This window comes from Pelophylax lessonae (genome assembly GCF_965119305.1).
Source record: "Pelophylax lessonae genome assembly, chromosome: 1".
NCBI classification, from domain to species: domain Eukaryota; kingdom Metazoa; phylum Chordata; class Amphibia; order Anura; family Ranidae; genus Pelophylax; species Pelophylax lessonae.
The window spans coordinates 661,353,695-661,375,292 of record NC_138768.1 but is presented as its reverse complement, the minus strand read 5'-3'; positions in this window follow the sequence as shown (position 1 = coordinate 661,375,292).

Here is a 21,598-nt window from a genome sequence, read left to right as displayed (position 1 = left end):
CTCATTTTCTCTGGCCCAGATAGGTAAGCTGCACACTCCCTTCTGGACACCAGAAACCTCTGCAGCCTTGCTTTTCTTAAACCGCTTACGCAGCATTGTTGCTTAGCACAAACTACACAATACACAACAGAAAAACAGGTCTGCTTCAGTTAAATTTATAGCGCAATCCCGGGCGAGCCCCCAATTGTTTTGCTTACGTCTATCTAGCAGGGTTACTTTGCGGTATAATCAAGGAAGCTCAGACCTCTGCAGTGTATAAATGTGCTTTTACTATACAAAACATACTGTACATACAAAACTATTACAATTTTAGGAATATTATGGTCTGTAAACAGCAGAAATACGCTTAAAGTTACTTAACTTATTAGGAACAGTGAGTTTGTGATCTCCGATGACAACGAGGACTCAGGTTCTTAAGCAGTTGCTGGAGAATCAGGTGAAAGCATCTTGGTTGCAGGGGTCTCTGGTGTTCAATGCATCATGGAGTCCTCCTGTCTCATTTGCCTGACAACCTTTTATATATAAGGTTTGTTTACCTTAACTACCGAACAACAGAAAAAAACAGCGTACCTTAACGACAAGCTATTTCCTATTAGAGAGGTGTTCTCAAATTCTACCTCAAGGTGGCACTCTGGTCTTTTTGAGACAATGGACTGTTTAAACTGTCAACTGAATACAACAATGGTATCTAAGTTCCCATTGTATGCAAAGACAACCTGATTTTGTGTGTCTGTGAACATGATGTAATATTATGTCTGAATAATATAAAAAATCATATTGTTTATCAAACGCAACACAGTATCATAAGGTCTGTCTTGGGACCAATTCTGTTTAATTTATTCATAAATGATATAGATTTCGGTATAAATAGCTCAATCTCAATTTTTGTGGATGACACAAAAACAAGCAGGGCAATAACTTCACATCAGGATATAGAAATTTCCAGGAAGAACTGATTAAAATAATGACGTGGGCAGCTACATGACAAATAAGGTTTATTGAAAAATGTACTTGGGGGGCTTAAAATGTAAATGCAAACTGCTCACTAGGGGGAAAACCTCTGGGGGAATCAAGGATGGAGAAAGATCTGTGGTTCCCGGTAGAAAAAAGACTGAGCAATAGCATGCAATGTCAATCTGCAGCTAGCAAAACCAGCAGACTATTAGCTTGCCTAAAAAGGAATATACTCCAGAGATAAAACTATAATCCTGCCACTTTTTAAAACTCATCTAGAGTATTTCCTCCAGTTCTGATCACCAGTCCTCAGGAATGATGTGCTGGAGCTGGAAAGAGTTCAGAGAAGGGCAACTAAATTATTAAGCAGACTGGAGGACCTCAATTACAAGGAATGACTATTAGCACTAAATCTATTCTCCCTGGAGAGGAGACGCTTAAGAGGAGATATGATAGGGTTTGTTTTACGGTCAGGGCGATAAGGATGTGGACCTTTCTTCCACAATTGGTGATCTCAGCGGGGAGTATTGATATTTTTAAAAGACTTTTGGACATGCATCTCAGTGAACATAACATAGAGGGATATGGGAAATGATTATCGACATTGACACAGATACATCTACACAGGTTGTACTGGATGTACTATTGTTTTTTTTTTCAACCTTACCTACTATGAAACATGGTACCTGGGCCAATCACAGCACCTTGTACCATCTGATTTCCTGTTGCCAATCACAGTATGTAAACAGAAAGCAAGCTGTCATGAATGGAAACCCATTCATGAAAGTTCAAGAGCTTGATGTTTGTAAAACAAAAAATCCCTATGCTGAACCAAAAAAAAATGATATAAAAGGAAAAATTAAAAAAAAAATGGAATAAAAAATTATTACATTTTTTTTCCTACTGTCACTAATAAGTATCCCTGATCACTGATACACCAGTCATGTGATGATCTTATACTGCACTAGTGGAAGTATGTAAAATAAATGAAAATTGTGGGAAAAAATAATTACATTTCTTGATTTTCCAAACAATTGTGACAAAAAATTACAACTTCAAAAAACTTGCCATTTCTCTTTTTAAATACCTTAGACTGTCTACTTTCCACAAAAAAGGGGTATTTATACTGTCCTGGAATTTTAAGGGCCTCATGAAATGACATAGGTATATCAGTACTGATCAATTTTCAAATATACAGTATACACCATAGCTTGTAGACGCTATAACTTTAATGCACACCAATTAATTTACACTTATTCAGATTTTTCTTACAAAACACATGTAGTAGAATACATTTTGGCCTAAATTTTTGAAGAAATTCGATTTCATTGGATATGTTTTATAAGAGTAGAAAATATTGGGGTTTTTTTTGTTCAACATTTATGGTAAACCCAGTGGGGATCAATACCACCAAAAGAAAGCTTTATTTGTATGAAAAGATATAAATTTCATTTGCGTAAATTGTTGCATGACCACACAATTGCCAGTTAAAGTAGCAATGTGCTGAATAGCAAAAAATTCTCTGGTCATGAAGGGGGTAAAACCTTCTGGAGATCAGGTGGTTAAACAGCTTTAAAGTGGTTGTATAGTCAGAAGTTTTTTTATCTTAATGCATTCTATGCATTTAGATAAACAGCCTTCTGTGTGCAGCAGCCTCCTAATACTTACCTGAGCCCCCTCTCAATCCAGCGATGTCCACGAATGCCTCAGTCATCTGGGACTCTGGCTGAGACACAGCAGAGGCACCATTGGCCATAGGTACACGGAACAGCGGCTCAGCTCGGGTGCCCCCATAGCAAGCTATGGAGTCAGGAGAGGGGGGGGAGAATCCAGGCTGCTCTGTGCAAAACCACTGCAGAGAGCAGGTAAGTATAACATGCTTTGTTATTTTTATAGGAAAAAAAAACAAGACTTTACAACCACTTTAAGCTGGAAATAGATGATTTTTTTTCCTGTTTCAACCGGTGTGCTGTAGGAATGAACCTATTCCTACATCCACATAAACATCCGCATAAACAAGGTGGAAAGAGGACTCCTCCTCCTGCCCCTTTTCCCTGCTGGGACATAGTATTCTCTCCGCTGTCAGAACACACTGCTTATTGGCTGCACTTGATTGGCTGCAGGCAGTGATCAACAAAAGTCTTCCAATGTTTTTTAATTCCCCATTTTTTAACGGCCACGCATGGATTAAAATGCAGCCAGTCTATGCTGAGCTGGCTGAATCGCAATCCATCTATAACCAGCTTTATTCCACAAATACAGTAGTTCTTATTCTTATGTAAGTACAGAAATCTTTAGCAACCAACCAATTTGCCCTACTGGTTTGCAGGTAGGTTTTGATTTTTTGCAATGGGTAACTGCTTTTAAAGTGTGTGCCACCACAAAAGATTAAAAAAACATGCAGTACATTTGTGCAATATATGCACATTTCCCCCAACTACAGAAAAATGCCTAGTAATATGAAAGATATGTACTCAGCTGTACACAGCCTGATTTTCTATTGGCTGACAACACACAGAATTTTGTGGACTTAATGATGTCAGGCTTGCCCTGTTGTCTTATGTTAAACTGCTGAATGCCTCCCACTGTCCTCATCTCCAAAGCACAAGGGACTAATTGTTTTGTAATCCAAGAAAAGAATATAGAGGGCTGTTTAAACCTATTGAGATAGACAGAATGTGTGCACAAGACACAGCTCTGATTATCCAACCTGATCAACAGGCACTTTTCAAACAGACATAAAACATTTTCTTTGGATATTTAACATCAAAAGGGTTCAAATAAAGCCAAGTACACACTACTAGTTTTTTTTTTTGGGAGGAGCTGCTGTACTAACTATGCAATGTCAGTACAGCGATCTCCCTGCTGAGCTATTGTGTTCTGACAGGGGGGCGGCCCCCCTGCACGAACACAGCCATTGGCTGAGAGCGCTGATCGCGTACCGTTCGGCAGACCTCTTTGGCCCTTTCGAGAGAAGCTGGCCAAATGGCTAGCTTCTGCCGAGCCATCTGCAGTACACACAGGCCGAATGTCAGCCGGTTTCTATTGACCTGGCCAATGCCGCCCAATATTCAGCTTGTGTGTACGCCCCTGAAGAGTAGTTCATTGTTAGAGTTTACATATACTTTAAAGAGGTTACAGGAAGAATGTAAACACTTTATTAAATAAGTGCTAAACTGACGCACTTGCCGTCCGGCCCATAGTAAAAATACGTCATTACTTTGACATTTAATACCCATGTTATTGCAGCAGCTAGCTGCCATAACCCCAGTATTTTTTTTTTCTTTTTTTTACTATGGCTGGTTCTGTGTAAGATAAAAGTGGTCCCACAGGCGGATTCTCTACGGGATCACTTTTAGAAGCGGTGGGAAGGATGCCACTGCTTCCTAGTCATTTCCAGGCTTCCCTGACCCATTGGTGATGCCAGGGCGCGATCCGGTGAAGCCATTTGCTGGGCAGGAAGACTTTTTCTTTTTTCTTTTGCTTTTAAAGGTAAATGAGTGACTTAATGTATGCGTAAAAGAATACCATATATGTAAAATTACTCCTACTTAGTAATAACAAATTACACTGCTGCTACATGAATCCCCTTCAAAAATGTTATTTAAGTAAATAGAACCATATACTCATATATAACACTGGGATTATCACATATAATATTCAACCAAAATAATATGTCACAACAAACACCAGTGTTAAAGCGGAGTTCCGGGCACAGAAGTCATTTTTCAATAAACATACCCCCGGGACAGTCAGGGCTAGCACATTCCACAATGGCTAGCCTCTGATCTGTCCCGGTTCGCACTTACCTTTTAGAAGAAATACTTATTTATATAATTTCTTCCACAGCGTTTCCATCTCTCTTGTGGGCAGCTGAAGCCGGCGCGGTCCTCTTCTGTGTCTTCTTCCGCGTCTTCTTGTCCCAGAATGCGCCTGCACCGGCCCCTCTCGTCACTTCCGGTGCGGCGCCGCATTCCTCCACAGCTTCTGGGCATGCCCAGAAGCTGTTTAGCAGGGGAATGCGGCGTCGCCCGGAAGTGACGAGCGGGGCCGGTGCCGTCGCATTGATTCCTGGGAGCGATGACGTTCAGCTCCCAGGAATCATCGCGAGACAGCAAGTGACGGATGAGCCGCGGCGCTGAGGGAGGAAGTACTCTGAGGTGAGTATTTACGATCTTCAATTACAAGGTGAGTAAACAAAAAAGAAAACCTAACTATCCAATTCCTTTTCAGGTGATGTCTAACTAGCGGAGGGGCACAAAAAAAATATTGATTTTGTGCCCGGAACTCCGCTTTAAGTCCATGAAGAGTCATGAAAACTCTTGACATATATTCAAACATTGCACTTTGTGATTCCGGTGTCCCAAGCCAAAAATATCCTCTATCTCACCCTGAAGTGTGTCATTCTCCACCACTTCCCAAATGACAGACACTCACCACTGTACCATGCCTTTTTGAAAACAGGACAGGCTAATAGCACTGAAAACCAGGAAAGTATTCTGTGGTTCCTCTGGATAGCCTAAAGTTCCAATATTCCTTTCCTTTCCGCAAAGCTCAATCATTCATACCATGCATAAAAGAGAAAGTGATGTGTTGAAACACTCGCACCAAAAAAGGCAAAATATATTTTTATATGAAAACAAGACTGCTGCTGTAGACAACCCATAATGGTAAAGAATGGAAATGGAATATAAATATTACCAACAGCGCATGTCTCAGGGATAAAGGGGGTGAGAAAATGATGATGGTAGTGATATTTTATATAGTAGTAGGCCTGTTGACCAGACCAATACTAGGGAATGTGTGGTTATTGCACATATAATATATCAGTGCATTTGTGAAGGTGCTCTATCAACTGTCAAATTTCAATTACTAACACATAAAGTGCATCATGTAAATACATCCTCAAAATAAATTAAATGCAATATAAAAATATAAAAAAGAAAAGCGCATTTAAACAGTGCATACAATTAGTGCGTATCTGTGCAATACATTAAAGGTTCTACATGCAATGCTCATAAGACCCTGCCCAGTGTCCTATGCCAAAAAGAAAAAAAAACAGGTATATAATATAAGACTGTTAGACTGGACGTGCGTATAAAAAAAACTTTTCCTAAAATTGTGCAATTACTAGTGCTGCATGTCCATCATGCAAATTAATCCAAATAAGTCCAACCAAAATGTGCTGTGATTGTGTCTGATAAAAAAGGCCGCGTGAAGAAAATCCTCAGATATATGCAATGGTGGTGTCACCCTCCGTGCTCGTGGGGTATGGTGTAAGAATTCAAACTCACCGGAACATGTTGGCCCCAATACCGTGCGGTAAGTGGGTCAATTAGGCTTAAATGTAGGTATCCAGCAGGGGTCCCATCCATCCACGCCCAGGTGGTCCTGGATGTTCAAGTGTGATGGGGCAAAAAGATTGCACTCGTAGTAGTTAAAATAATGTGGTTTATTTAAAATTAGCAAGAAACAAAGTAAAAAACGTTGGTGGTACAGCAATGCAATATGCAATTTGGAGCCACTCAATGCACTACAGAGGAAGCCGGCCAGAACTCTACAGCCTGCTCGCCGCTGCGCAGAGATTCTTGGCTGTGATCTGGCTTGTGTTCCAAATACCACTTGAGAATGAGGCTACGTGCGTCCTAGCTTGACGCGTTTCGTCATCAGTGCGTGACATCTTCGGAAGCTGACAGGTGAACTTCTGATGGAATCGCCTAGGCAATCCGACCGGAAGTGGGAGCGAGTACCAACCAAAACTGGGTACCAACTAGACCCCCCTCCAAAATAAAAAATGCCCAAAAGTTAAGGGGACATTAAGTGGAACTTCCCCTTTAGGGTAAACTAAGGGATATTCAGTGACTTGAAAATTTACTGTACAGTAAGGGATATTCAGTGAAATTATGTTAAAAAAGATTCAGCGCTGAATAAATAATCAAGGACCAGCAGCTAGCACTAAAAAGGGTAATCCAACACCTTCACAGTAATATAGTAGAAAAAAGTGTAGCGCAGTCCATGTAGATATATTCAATTGGTAATAAATATATTAATATATTCAGTGACTTGAAAATTTCACTTGGAGTGTTAATTTGTATGTAATGCTTCTGACCTACCAGAAGTTGGAAAGTTCAAATACACATGTATTTAAACATTCAAAGATAACACAGCCATCTTTATCTGATATAGTTAATGTCTAGAGAAGATAAAGGATGAAAAGTTATGTTTAGCTTCTAAGAAGTGTCAGGGCATACTGAAGTAACATAAAGATGTCGTGGGGCTGAGGAGTGTTAATATTTTAGAGGGATGGAAGAGAAGGGAGGACATAGAACTCAAGAAGGTGGGAGAGAAGTGGGGGGGGGGCAAGGAAGAGGGGAGAGAGAAAAAGAGGGAGTCTACAAACTAGGGTTCCGTTTTCTAAATGGAGAGGTGTCTGATGATTGCCCTTTGGGGGATCTATGTACAGTAAATTACAAGGATTTCAACAAATTCTGTTGCAGATTCCTACCTTTTGTTATTCTGAAGAAATCCCTGTATGTTTCTCTGTATCCATGAGGGAAAGCGAGTCTAATGGGAGGGGTTTCATAATAATCAATCAGCTGTGCACCTGCGGGCACTAATGAGGAAAGCTGCTGGATGAGCATCCCTTTTACATGTGATTTCCTATCTTAGTCTAAGGCTGGCCATACACTATACAATTTTCTTGTTCAACTTTCCTTTAGATTTACCAAAACCATGTAATATAGGGTCAAACCTAAACACTTTCAATTTGTATGCAGTCAGGCAGGCCCTTGCAGTACATAGTTTAAGGTAAATCTAAAGGAAATTGAATAAGAAAATTGTATAGTGTATGGCCAGCCTTAGTGTCGGTTCACACTATGGCGATCCGACTTCGGGGGCGACCTGTGAAGTCGCCGTGCACCGCGACTTCGGCGCGACTTGCACGGACTTCACAAAATGGAAGTCAATGCAAGTCGCTCCGACTTGTGTCAAAAGTAGTACAGGAACCTTTTTCTAAGTCGGAGCGACTTGAGTCGCTCCTATTAGAACGGTTCCCGTAGCACAGAATGGACCGCGACTTGTCAGGCAACCAAGTCGCCTGACAAGTCGCGGTAGTGTGAACCGGGACTTAGTGCAGACTTTTGGGAAAATTGATGAGCCAATAGCACAAGCAGGAAATTATGTTTCTAGGAGGCATTCTGTACACATTCTGTGTACAGAACATATCCAGGTAGCCATAATGCATTGCAATGTCAGAAAATTACAGAACTGCAGATTGAAAAGGAAAGGTAATTTTTAATGACGTTCAATTACAATTTGTGTCGCAACTTTATACGCTATATAATTTTTTTTTGCTATTTTTTTTACCCTTTAAAAAAAAAACCTGGAAGCTGATTGGGATCTAGGCAGAGCTGAACCAGATTTAGTAGTTTCAGTAAATCAACCACATTGTGTAGGTATGGGCCACCATTGTCATGATCAGGAAGTGGGCCCTGAGCATCTACAGCAGCTGTCGTTAACTACTTGCCGACCACCCGCCGCAGTTTTACTGCAGCAGGCTGGCTTGGCTGCGCAAATCGACGTAGGGGTATGTCAGTTCATGGGAGTGGTGCTGGGGGGGTGAGCATGCGCCACCGCTGGCACGCTCCCACCCCCACTAGGCAGCAGGATGCTGATCCATGGGATCTGTGGCCGCGATTTCTGCTGAGGACCCACGATCGGTTACCGCTGAGAGAGAAGAGTTGTAAACACAGCTGACCATTGTTCTCTTTAAAATGATCACAGAGCGCCTGTGATCCTTCTATATAGGATCACAGGTCTCTGTGGTCATTTCACAAGTCACTCCCACATACAGTTAGAAAAAACTCCCCTAGACTCACAATTAACCCTTTGATCACCCCTAGGTTAACCCCTTCCCTGCCAGTGTCATTATTGCAGTAACAGTGCATATTTTTAGCACTGATTACTGTAGTAATGTCACTGGTCCCCCCAAAAATGTCAGTTTGGGGTCCGATCTGTCCGACGCAAATATCGCAGTCTCGCTAAAAAACGCAGATCGCCGCCATTACTAGTAAAAAAATAAATAAATATGACAAAAATATTTCACCTAGTTTGTAGACACGATAGCTTTTGCGCAAACCAACCAAAATACGCTTATTGCAATTTTTTTTAACCAAAAATATGTAGCATATGAATGAAAATTGGCCTAAAAGGATGAAAATTTTTGATTTTTAAATTTTTTGGGGGGAATGTGAAAAATGTTTTTTTTTTTTTTTTTCAATATTGTTGCTATTTTTTTTTTTTTTATAGCGCAAAAAATAAAAATCGCACAGGTGATCAAATACCACCAAAGGAAAGCTCTATTTATGGAAAAAAAAGGACATTAATTTTATTTTGGTACAGTGTCGCACGACCGCACAATTTTCCGTTAAAATAACGCAGTGCCGAATCGCAAAAAATGGCCTGGTCATTAAGGGGGCAAATCCTATTGGTCCAGAACTAGTTAAATGGTGGCTCGTGGTCCGAACACAGACCCAGAAATGCTCCTGACTGGACCATCAGGCCGCCAGTGTACAATAACACATCCCCACTTTGCAGTTATTGGCTGCTGGGACAGCGAACGTCCCTGCAACCAATGATGTTGCATGTGCACCCCTCCCCCCCTGCTGTTTACTCTTTCGTGGCTCCTGGCTGGGCCCAGAGGTGAGACGCAACGTCAAGTGCACGTCCCCGCCCCCTACTGCTCGTCATCTCGTGGCTCTCACTGGCCGGGTGCCAGATATGACGTGATATTCCTTCCCCCGTCCCCTTCAGCAGACTCCTGGCGCAGCTCTCGAACCATGTAGCTTGTTACCTCTGCTGGCTTCCGCTCCCTGCCTATCTCAGGGTATGTGGGGTGTTTAGGGGGGCACCCATCAGTGTCTCTCTTAACATAAATGTGCCCATCAGAGTGAACAATAACATAAAATAAGGGGCACTCTGATGGGCACATTTTCTCTCAAGGGGCACTCTGATAGGCACATTTAATGTAAGGTTCACTCTGATGGCCACAACACAATGTGCCCATCAGTGTGAACCTTACATTAAATGTGCCCATCTGAGTACCCCTTATTTTGTGTTAATTTTTTACTCTGATGGGCACATTTATGTTAAGGGGCACACTGATGGGTACATTTAATGTAAGGTTCACTCTGATGGGCGCATTTAATGTTAAGCTCAAACTGATGGATACATTTATGTTAAGAGGCATACTGATGGCCACATTTATGTTAAGGGGCACTCTGATGGGTACATTTAATGTAAGGTTCTCTCTGATGGGCACAACAAAATCTGCCCATCAGAGTGCCCCTAACATAAAATAAGGGGCATGTGGATGGGCACATATTATGTTAAAGGGGCACTCTGTTGAGGACACCTGATGTAAAGGGGCACTCTGACAGAGTATTACCAGAGCGTGTGGAGGAAACAGTATAAAAAAACGCAGCTTGTGCCAAAAAAAAAAAAAAAAAAAAAAAAAAGGAAAGAAGACGCATACAATCTTTCATTGCACAGACTTGTGATTCAGACTTCGGCCAGAAAATGCTTTAGTGACCAGACCTCCTTGAATTTTAATTCACTACCCCTGATCTACAGTACTTTCAGCTCCTTCAGATCAGCAGCACAGAGATGTAAAAAGGATTTAAAGAAAAAAAAGGTGAAACTAGTATTCTACTAAGGAAAAAACAAGACCGTTCTTTGTGATATGTTGTTCTTTAGTAAAGTAAATGTAAACTAAATGATATCTTCTGTGGTTTAGTGTTCAACTACATTAAAACATGAAAATGTCCAATGGGGTGAATATTTTTTATATGCACTGTACCTTTTTTTTTTAATTTATTTAACCTGTGTCTTCCTGATACTTAGTAGTGCTAACATACACTATGTATTTAGTCATATATGGCATACAACTCCACTGATACAGCAGCTTAAAACCCTTTACTAGCTGGAGTCACTAATTCAATGTGGTGTATGGTGCCAAAACTACACTAATAAAGTGTTACACTAATCGACCATAACCTTATTACCACCTACCTACTACTGAGGAGGTCCCCCTTTTGCTGCCAAATAAGCCCTGACCTGTTGAGGCATTGATGCCACTAGACCTCTGAAGGTATGCAGTGGTATCTGGAACCAAGCCATGTGTAGCAGATTCTTTAATTTCTGTAAATTGCAAGGTGGGGCCTCCATGCATAGGACTTATTTTTCCACCATGTTCCAGGAATGCTTGATTGGATTGAGATCTGGAGAATTTAGAGGCCGAGCCAAAAATTTTACCTCGTTGTTGTGTTACTCAGACCATTTCTGCAGTGTGGCAGGGTGCATTATCCTGCTGAAAGAGGCCACTGCCTTCAAGGAATACCATTTTCATGAAGGGGTGTACTTGGTACTCGCCTTTGCTGGATTGCCTTCTTCTTGCACTGCATCCTGGTGCCATCTCTTTTCCAGGTAAGCAAGGAACAAAAACCACCAACATGATGTAAAAGAAAACGTGATTCATCAGACCGGCCACCTTCTTCCATTGCTCCATGGTGAAGTTCTGATGCCCATTGTAGGTGCTTTTGGCTATGGACAAAGGTCAGCATGGGCTGCCTGACTGGTCTGCGAACATCAGCCCATACACTTGGGATGGGCACTGATATGATCTCACTTTACACCATAGCTTTCTTCAGCCCCATACACTGCATTGCCCATGGACAACATGTTTACTTGCTGCATAATATATCCCACCAACTTTCAGATGCCATTGTAATTAGATAATCACAATCAGAAATGCTCTTCAGTTAACCTGTCAATGATCATAAAGATATAATTGATTGGAGTATATTTAAATGATAGAATAATATAAAATATGAAAAAATAGTATTGTAGATGTTGCCTTCTCCTAATAATAATATTGTGGAAAAGCACTTTTTTAACATAACTTATTAAATTCCTTTAAACTATATATCTGTGCTTTATTAATCTGTGAATTGCACACTGAACTGTTTTTTTAAAATCACATTTTTGGCCAGATAAGGCTTTGGAAACTTTCACGTTTTGCCCATTAGGTGCTTAATTATTGGCACAAAAATAATAAATCAACAGCAATATACTGTGGTACTGGTATAATTAGGTACACCTGTGACAAGAGAAATTAGAGGGTTGCCATTGCCTGACTCTATCTGGCTTCACTACCTTCTAAACCACTAATGGGCCATACACACTATAAGATTTTCTGAAGACTTTTTCCTTTAGACTTACCAAAACCATATAATATGAGGTCAAACCTAAACACTTTCAATTTGTATGCAATCTGGCAGGCCCTTGCACTACATAGAAAAGGTAAATCTGAAGGAAATCTAACCACAAAAGTTGGATAGTGTGTATCCAGCTTAACCTATAAAAATTAAGTAAGTGCCCGCCTTTAACAAAAAACTGCAATATTCCTCCTGAGTGTTAGCAAGGACACCCTACAGATATAATATTCTGTATGCAACCTTGGGGTGCTATTGATTGATCGGGGAGCTGTATGATGGAATTCAGGACACACTGGATTTGTCCTGAATTCAGGAAGTTTATAGAAGCATGGTCTGTAATAAACTTTGAATGCCATTTATGTTGAAGTTGATGGGGTAGGGTAGGGGTATTTTGATGGCTGCTAGGCAAGCTACTGTCACCCTATTAGCATTGTAGGTAGCTTTGCCAATGTAAAGGGGGCATTTTCATATGGGTTAGAGGGTAACATGGAAAGTGCACAAATTCTTTAAAACCGTATTTAGTGTTACAAAACCATCATGGTGTTTAGAGGCAGCCTTAATGACCGCATACTTTGGCAGCACATATTTGCCTGTAGAACTGATATTTTTTTCTTTAACAATATGTTTTGCTTACCGACATCGGCAGAATTCCAATCTATCATTATTTGATAAATATCCTACAGTTCTAAACAGCATAAGTAGAAGCCTGCAAATACTTTTGCTTTAATGTCAGAAAGAAAACTTTTTTTTTTTAATGTCAGAAAGAAAACTTTTTTTTTAATGTCAGAAAGAAAACTTTTTTTGTTGCCCCTTAGAGAGGCATGTTTGCAAGAAGGGGCCAGCAAGACTGCATGCAGACTGGAGGAAGGTTTTATTAAAGAAAATTGAACTACAGGCCTCTAGTATTTAGATGAAGATATACCTCCCAACAGAGGCGGCTCTAGACTTTTTGAGGCCTTAGGCAAAAATCATGTAGGAGGCCCCCCATGCACGATAAAAGAAATAAATAAGCAGGCGATATTAAAATGAACTGCATATTGTGGCAGCCGTGGTGATGGGGGGTGGGATGAGTGGCAGCCGTGGTGATGGGGGATGGGATGAGTGGCAGAGGTGGTGATGTGGGGGTGGGATGAGTGGCAGCGGTGGTGATGGTGCGTGGGATGAGTGGCAGCAGTGGTGATGGGGGGTGGGATGAGTGGCAGCGGTGGTGATGGGGGGTGGGATGAGTGTCAGCGGTGGTGATGTGGGGGTGGAATGAGTGGCAGCAGTGGTGATGTGGGGGTGGAATAAGTGGCAGTGGTGGTGATGGGGGGTGGGATGAGTGGCAGCGGTGGTGATGTGGGGGTGGAATTAATGGCAGCGGTGGTGATTTGGGGGTGGGATGAGTGGCAGCTGTGGGGGTGGAATAAGTGGCAGTGGTGGTGATGTGGGGGTGGGATGAGTGGCAGTGGTGGTGATGTGGGGGTGGAATGAGTGGCAGTGGTGGTGATGTGGGGGTGGAATGAGTGGCAGTGGTGGTGATGTGGGGGTGGAATGAGTGGCAGCGGTGGTGATGTGGGGGTGGGATGAGTGGCAGCGGTGGTGATGTGGGGGTGGGATGAGTGGCAGCGGTGGTGATGTGGGGGTGGGATGAGTGGCAGCGGTGGTGATGTGGGGGTGGAATGAGTGGCAGCGGTGGTGATGTGGGGGTGGAATAAGTGGCAGTGGTGGTGATGGGGGGTGGGATGAGTGGCAGCGGTGGTGATGGGGGGTGGGATGAGTGGCAGCGGTGGTGATGGGGGGTGGGATGAGTGGCAGCGGTGGTGATGTGGGGGTGGAATGAGTGGCAGCAGTGTGGCAGCGGTGGTGATGGGGGGTGGGATGAGTGGCAGCGGTGGTCATGGGGGGTGGGATGAGTGGCAGCGGTGGTAATGTGGGGGTGGGATGAGTGGCAGCGGTGGTAATGGGGGGTGGGATGTTTGGCAGCGGTGGAGATGGGGGGTGGGATGTGTGGCAGCGGTGCTGATGGGGGGTGGGATGAGTGGCAGCGGTGGTGATGTGGGGGTGGGATGAGTGGCAGCGGTGGTCATGGGGGGGTGGGACCGAGTACGTACTACGCCCGACCACATCCATCTTCTGGTATACGGGGACACGGGGAAAGAACACAGCCCATTGTATGGCAACCCGTGGGATGAGTGTATAGGCGTTTGAACCTCTGCTACACTGTAAGTGTATCTTGTATTGTGTGCATCGAATAAAGTTGTTACATACTTCACGATGCCAGCATCTCTTTCATTTTTGAGCAATACCTGGATGTTGTGATCTACAGTAAAGCTGCTCAGTTGTTGGTCCAATAAGGCTCTTCTCAACTAAAGAAAACTCTGAAAGCGGTGTATTATTTGGCTTCTGGTGAGTAGGGGACCGAGAGGGGAGCACCTATCCGTGTACAGAGAGCTCCGGCACTTATTATATGAGCACGCAGCACTTTGGACTTATGTTTTGCACAAAGACTGTCACAATTTAAACGCGTGATTGATTGAAGGATTTTATTTCACATTTATCACTTTCAAGTTTATGTCATATGTATTAATGTATATTAATTGATATTTATGGTATAGGAATTATGTGGTTTTAGTGAAGCACTAGCACCTTACACATATAATTTATACACAATATTTATTGAGATTTATTTATTAGTGTGCTCTGTGAAGCAGCGCAGGTATTTTTTCACTATACACTTTTAAAGGCACGTCACCTTTCATACCAGCAGCAGCTTACCATACTGTGATATCAGAGCTATCGTAATCCTCAGCGCTAGCCCATAATCTTTACTAATTACTTACTTTGTCAGTCGATTTCCCCCTCAGCTTCAGACAGTTCAGCCTCAGCGCTTCTGCCTCTTCAGACTTCCTGGATGCCTTTTCTTCATGGGGTCTCCTTGCAGAGCCAGCCAGAGCTCCTCCCGCCTCACTCTATTGGCCATCAGCTGACTTTCTCCTTTCGTTTCCGCCTCCAGATTTTCTCTGAATCTATGGGCTGAGGATAGGCGGGGCGGTCCGCACTTCGCAGTGACACTCTGCTTAGCCTCCCCTCTGCAACGAGCGGACAACAGCGTCTCTGCCCCTCCATCACACGGACAGTAATTTTGTGCCCCCTCCATGCGGCGGAACGGATGGGCAGGACGCAGGCAGGCTCCATCTTAGCGGGAACAAACAGAGACAGCGCCGCACCGGCCCTGACTACATGGATTATGCGGCTGCGAGGCCCCTCTTAGCGCGAGGCCTTCGGCGGCCGCCTAAACTGCCTAATTAGAGAGCCGCCTCTGCCTCCCAACTTTCTGAGATGGGAATGAGGGGCACTTCATTAGGCATAGGACACACCTCCTGCCATGGCCCCCCTTAAAGGAGAACAGTGGAGTCTGCTGACGCCATCGGTTCCCATTATTTATCTCCAGTGGGTCCGGACTATACACAGCCATCCTCCAGTCTATTCCTGCTAACCACTGTTTGGGGGAACAGCGCATTATACCACAGCACCTCTGCATACTGATTGCAAGGTATCCTGATGTAAGTGAACATTGATTAAAGTGTTGTTGTTTTTTATCTACACTGACCTGGAGCCCTTTCTTTCTTTTCTCTTCTAGTTCTGAGGGATCCCATACCTCCATTAGGAGCTGCCAGTTTTGTGCATATCTTGCCCTGTCACCACCTGCCATTTTTCTCCATTGACCCTTGCAATCTTGTGGTTCTCATCTATCTCCCAGCTGATTATAGACATAATGGACTTTAATTTACAAAAATTAATTTCTATTTTTTTTAGTCTGTTATGTCTTGTTTTATCATACACATGCACCATCTGATGCCAGTGAGCGCTGACTCACTTACTTTTTAGTCAGTGATTTGTTTTGCAGGGGGGTTTCTGATATGAAGTTATTTCTTGGAGCATGTTATTCATTTATATTTTATTCATCCAGCCTCCAAATACTTCTAAAATATAAGATGCCCTGTGCCTGCGTGGGTTTCCTCCGGGTACTTTTTCCTCCCACACGCCAAAGACATGCTGGTAGGTTAATTGAGTCCTATCTCAATTGGCCCTAGTATCTCTATGTATGAATGTGTATTAGGGACCTTAGGTATTAAGCTCCTTGAGGGCAGGGATTGATGTGAATGTGCAATATATGTGTGACGGCGCTACATAAGTACCTGTAATAAATAATTGTTGCCCTCATGCTGAGGAATTTGAAGATCCCTGCACTAAAGATATATGGAACACCTGATTTAGTCACTTTTTGTAATATGCTAAACATTACACATCAGTGAGAGGTACCAACCTTTTACATTTTACTGTTATTTGTAATAAGGCATTGGAAAATATGGCATAAGCCATGCAGTAATTTGATTATATGCACAAGTGAACATGGAGTGTCCTGCTATAGGATACTGTGTGCAGCAATTCAAATGCACATGTGTAATTCACAATAGTATATTATTTGGGAAAGTGGGCTCTCTAACCTGCAGAGGTTCACAAGCTGAATCTTGTGACCTACAATGTCATTTTCAGGGAACTAGATCTCTGCAGTCAAATGCTGCATTGTAAAGGAAGGCATGTACTGACATTTGGACTGCAATACTATGTTTATTGAAAGTCAGCAGCTACAGTACAAAAAGTGTAGACTTTTAATAGACACATACTCACCTGTCCCACGGTCCAGCCATGTGCTCACCTGAGCAATCTCTTCTCTTCCTCTTCTCCCCCCGGAGCTAGCATTTCAACTGTTGGCATCCAGCTGTGACAGCTTTCAGCTTCACAGCTGGGTGTGCACTGTGCATGCGCAAGCCGCGCTGCGTGTCCTGAATAATCTGGAGGTCATCTGGGACATTTGACGTGTCCCAGATGACTGCAGGTCCAAAACGTAATATTCCCCAGGAACGCGTTCCAGTAAATGGCTGCAGTAATGCTAGGTGTTGTAATGACCTCCGGCTGGAAACAGTAGACAATCAAAATATAGAAATGTCATCAGCACACCAAGGATTCCTCAAAAGGGTCCAAAGATTTTTTCACATGGTACAAATGTGGCAATGTATGACTGCAGGGAGAGGGGGGATAGGAAAACTAGGTACCTGCTCCCCTCCAAAAAAATGACATGCCAAAAGTGGCAGGGGAGGGGGGAAGAGTACCTAAAGCAGAACTTCCCCTCTTAGGGGGAGCTCTGCTTTAACATAGTGGCTAGTGGTAAGCCAATTGGTTAAAATTTGCCTTACTCCGATTTTTGTCAAGGCCATCAATAAGTTCACTAGTCTTGAATTTCAAATGCAAATTGCTCTGAAGTTAATGGGAGAGGCAGTACATTTTGATGGGAACTTGTGATGGGGCTTTACCCCAGTTTCTTTCTCCCATTAATTTTTTTTATATTCAGCTGGGGTCCTTAAGCCAGCACAATGTACGTTTGTAAAACACATTGATGTACTTTATACCGTATATGTGCATTTTTTTTTTTTTTTTTAGCAACAGTATGTCTGTAGCATGGTCATTCTACGGCTTTTTAAATCGACCCCTATGTATTTGGTGCCAATATTGTTGCTTGTATGTAGAGAAACAGTAAAAAGATAATACTGCTAAATGATTGGCCAGAAACAGAAGTGTAGTCCACTGATTTCTACTCATAATACGGTTACATATTTTAATTTCTTTGTATTCTAGACAGTTCTATGCTTCCTATGAAAACATAATTTATATTAAAAAAGAATAGCGCACACATGCAAAAGAAATGACTATCAAATATGGAGACAATCAATAAATAAAAATGGGGATTTGGTCCCACCATATGGCCATATCGTGCTCAAGCCCGCCACTACGTCAAAGTACCCCATTGTCAGTGGGTCCTACACTATCCATAAAAAAGGATGAATCCAGCCTCTCTAACCCTTGGAGATAACACTCCTTGCTGGGAGAGATGTGCAACTGCACTACAAGGGACTCCTCCTATATCTACTTGATAGTGGACACTGACAGAGTACAGGTGTGTGTGGGGGGTGGGGTGCTCAGCCTCAGAAGTCTGGTCAGACCGAATACATAATAAACAAGCAAAAAATTGGGGGAGCACACCCTGAACATGTATATCTAAAGCCGATGCAGCTATGAACCAAGCGACATGTATATGGCCATATGGTGGGACCAAATCCCCATTTTTATTTATGGATTGTCTTCATATTTGATAGTCATTTCTTTTGCATGTGTGCGCTATTCTTTTTTAATATACATGTCGTTCGGTTCATAGCTGCACCGGCTTTAGATATACATGTTCAGGGTGTGCTCCCCCAATTTTTTGCTTGTTTATTATGAAAACATAATTAGCACTCATAATTTCCAGGAACACCGTGCTTTGAAGATGTGACAAAATTACATATATATATGGATGGAAGGTGATGTATCTGGCACGTGTTTTAGAAAGTCCCAAAGCAATAATATTTTTATTACCTAAAATTCTTGACAGAGATCTTCTTGAAAGTGAAGCAGATGTAAAGTTGGAGTTCCTGGACATACTGTAATGGAAAGAGCTGGAAAGATTTACTTTTCTAATTTGCATATTTTTATTTCAAATTTAATTGATGGCATGAACAGAATGGAGTAGTTTAATCTGCTCATCAGAAGAACATATAAGACAATTTTCTGTAAGACATTTGAGTAGCCAGGTGCTTGACTAGAGACAGGCAGTGATTTAGGACCCTGTGCTGAAGTGCTCTCTGTGCTCCCAATGGACTTCAGCTGAATGGGATAACACTACCTCCCCTCCATTCATGAGAGGGAGCTGACAAGCATAAGGAGCTTGATGGTTAATGGTTGGCAGGATTGAATCATGGGAATTCAGGAAAGAAACTTTACTATGGCAGTTAATGGACAATTGGACTACTATTTCCAAAGCAAGTCAGATATAAAGAGAGAGAGAGAGATGAATTTTCAAAGGCTTAATACTGAGGGGCTCTCTTTTTGCTACGTGGAGACTGAAGTGTGCTGCACCTGTGTGCACATCAACCAGCCACAAGCTTGTGGCTGTGTTTGTAGGACCCGAGTCACTCCAGGCTGATCCACAAGTGAACTGACATCTGAACAGTGGGACCCCTGTCATTTTATCGTTGGGACTGGTGAGAGAACACTGTTGCAATTAACCAGTTGTTGCTAGCCGAGACTGAGCACATACAGACTGGCCATCGAACTAGCAGCATTCTTTACCGCATGCAAACTTTCCTGGGACTGTACTCATGTGCGCTACTGTAAAGACTGGGTCCCAACACTAGCCGGCCCGAAGAACTAGATCACTCAGCTGCTTCACAGGAACTTTTCATATTGTGCATTGTAAAAGGTACCTCCTTTAGGGAGTTCTAAATTTCATTGCTGCCATTCATATAGAGTCCACCCCAAAGTGGATATAGCCAACCGTTTACAGAGGAGTTTTCATGGTATTGATTAACATTGCTGTTACTGTTTTCTAATGTTATTACTTTTTGCTGATTTTGTGGATTACCAGAATTACTTTATTGTTATAGCCTAAAGAACAGATTGTCTTGTGAACTGTGATTGACCAAATCTTTTACCTAATAATGTATGTGTATACAGCTATTTACTGCAACCCATGACAATATAATGGATTAATTTACCACTAACCAGTCTGATGCTTTTTGATACTGAACCTTAGTTGTCTTCAGAGTATCTACATTTGTGCTCCCAGTGGCAGTGCAGTATCCATTTGCTTAATGTGGCATGTCAGTGGGGCTATGGTTGTTCTCAGTCGAGGCAGAAGAACAGAGAACCCAATCAAAAAAGTTGTTTTCAGCTGGTGTAACGCTACACTAGCTATAGACATTTGAATGATGTAAATGATCACTCCATTTAGTTACAAACCCACCAATGTGACTCGCTTCCATTAAGTACAAAATCTCTATCTTTTATTATTACAGTGTCCTGACATTTAAAGTGTTACTAAACCCAGGAACCTGCCTTCACTAAATTTGGACTCCCACAGTACACAGAACATGGACATGCAATTATTTTAGTAAAAAAAACTACTAAATACCTTTTTTCATTAGCATTATTTAGCAGCCTTGTGACTTCTATCAGTGTCCAGCCGAGCACTAGTTAAAACTTGTAGGAAGAGGTTTCATTCTCCTCTGACTGTCCTATGAGAATGCATGATTCTTGACCCTCTGTCTGGATAGTGCTGATCACATGCACTCTCCCAAAAAAAAAAATATATATCCTGAAGCAATACACATCAAACTGAGCATGAGCAGAGTGACCCCAAGGCTCTGCACCATCAGCAGATGGATTTAGGACAGTAAAAGAAGGGGAGGATCAGAGAAGACCGGATCAAACAGCGTTTTTACACAATGCACGGGATTAACCCCTTAGGTTCCACAATGAGTATAGCAAGCATGCTTTACTGCATATACAGACTGGTTTTGCTGTTGTTTAGTAATACTTTAAGTAAACATTTAAGCTGCATTCACACTCAAGCATTCCTGGTATGCAGGCAGAAACAATGCATTTCTGGGAACACTCTGAAAATGTACATCACGCTTGCGGTGCCATTATTTCTTAATGTAACCCCAAAAGCAGGTAGGCATGTGGTTAACACATGACAAAACGCAGCAAAATGTGCTTGGCTTAGTGCCAAAAAAAAGTTACATGATCTACTTTGGTACGTTTGTCGCATGTAGAGCAGCCAACTCAAGTTAATGAGCGGCTCTTTGCTGTTGTGCGACATATGTGCTAAAAAAACATGCTAAACATATGCGACACTTTGCATCACACAGGTGTGAATGTGGCCTTAAGTTTGTTGATTAGGTGGAGGAGGTTGTAATCAGAAATACAAAGAGCAAATCATCATGAGCAGAGAGCTTGTAATGAACTGTGTAAATTTGGAAGGTATACACTCTAGGTTATTTCTATGGAGGTAGATGAGGGATTAGCCAGGTATCCCTGATGCCGTCCTGATCACAAATTCCTAAAAAGCTGATCAGTAAGGGGTATCTGGTCTAGGAAAGCTAAAACCAAGCCCCAGTTCAAGCCTCTTTATTCATTTGCTAAGGTGCTTTGGGAGTTTCCATATAAAGGGATTCTATAAGCAAATGTCAATAATAAGCTCCAAAGTCAGAGCCAAGGCATACAACTCTTGTGATGCAAGACCCTCTGCTGGTTTACAATGTGGAGTGCACAGTGCTGAGCACATGGCAGGGCTCCAATTTAGTTTTGGTTTTATAGTGTAGCTTACATACTGGTTCTCTGGTGGTTATACATAGCTGAATAGCTGCAAGTAATGCACTAGATTTAGGTATAGCTAGAAACACTTGAAAGAGGATTAGACCATGGAAGGGTTTATTAGCGTACATAAAACA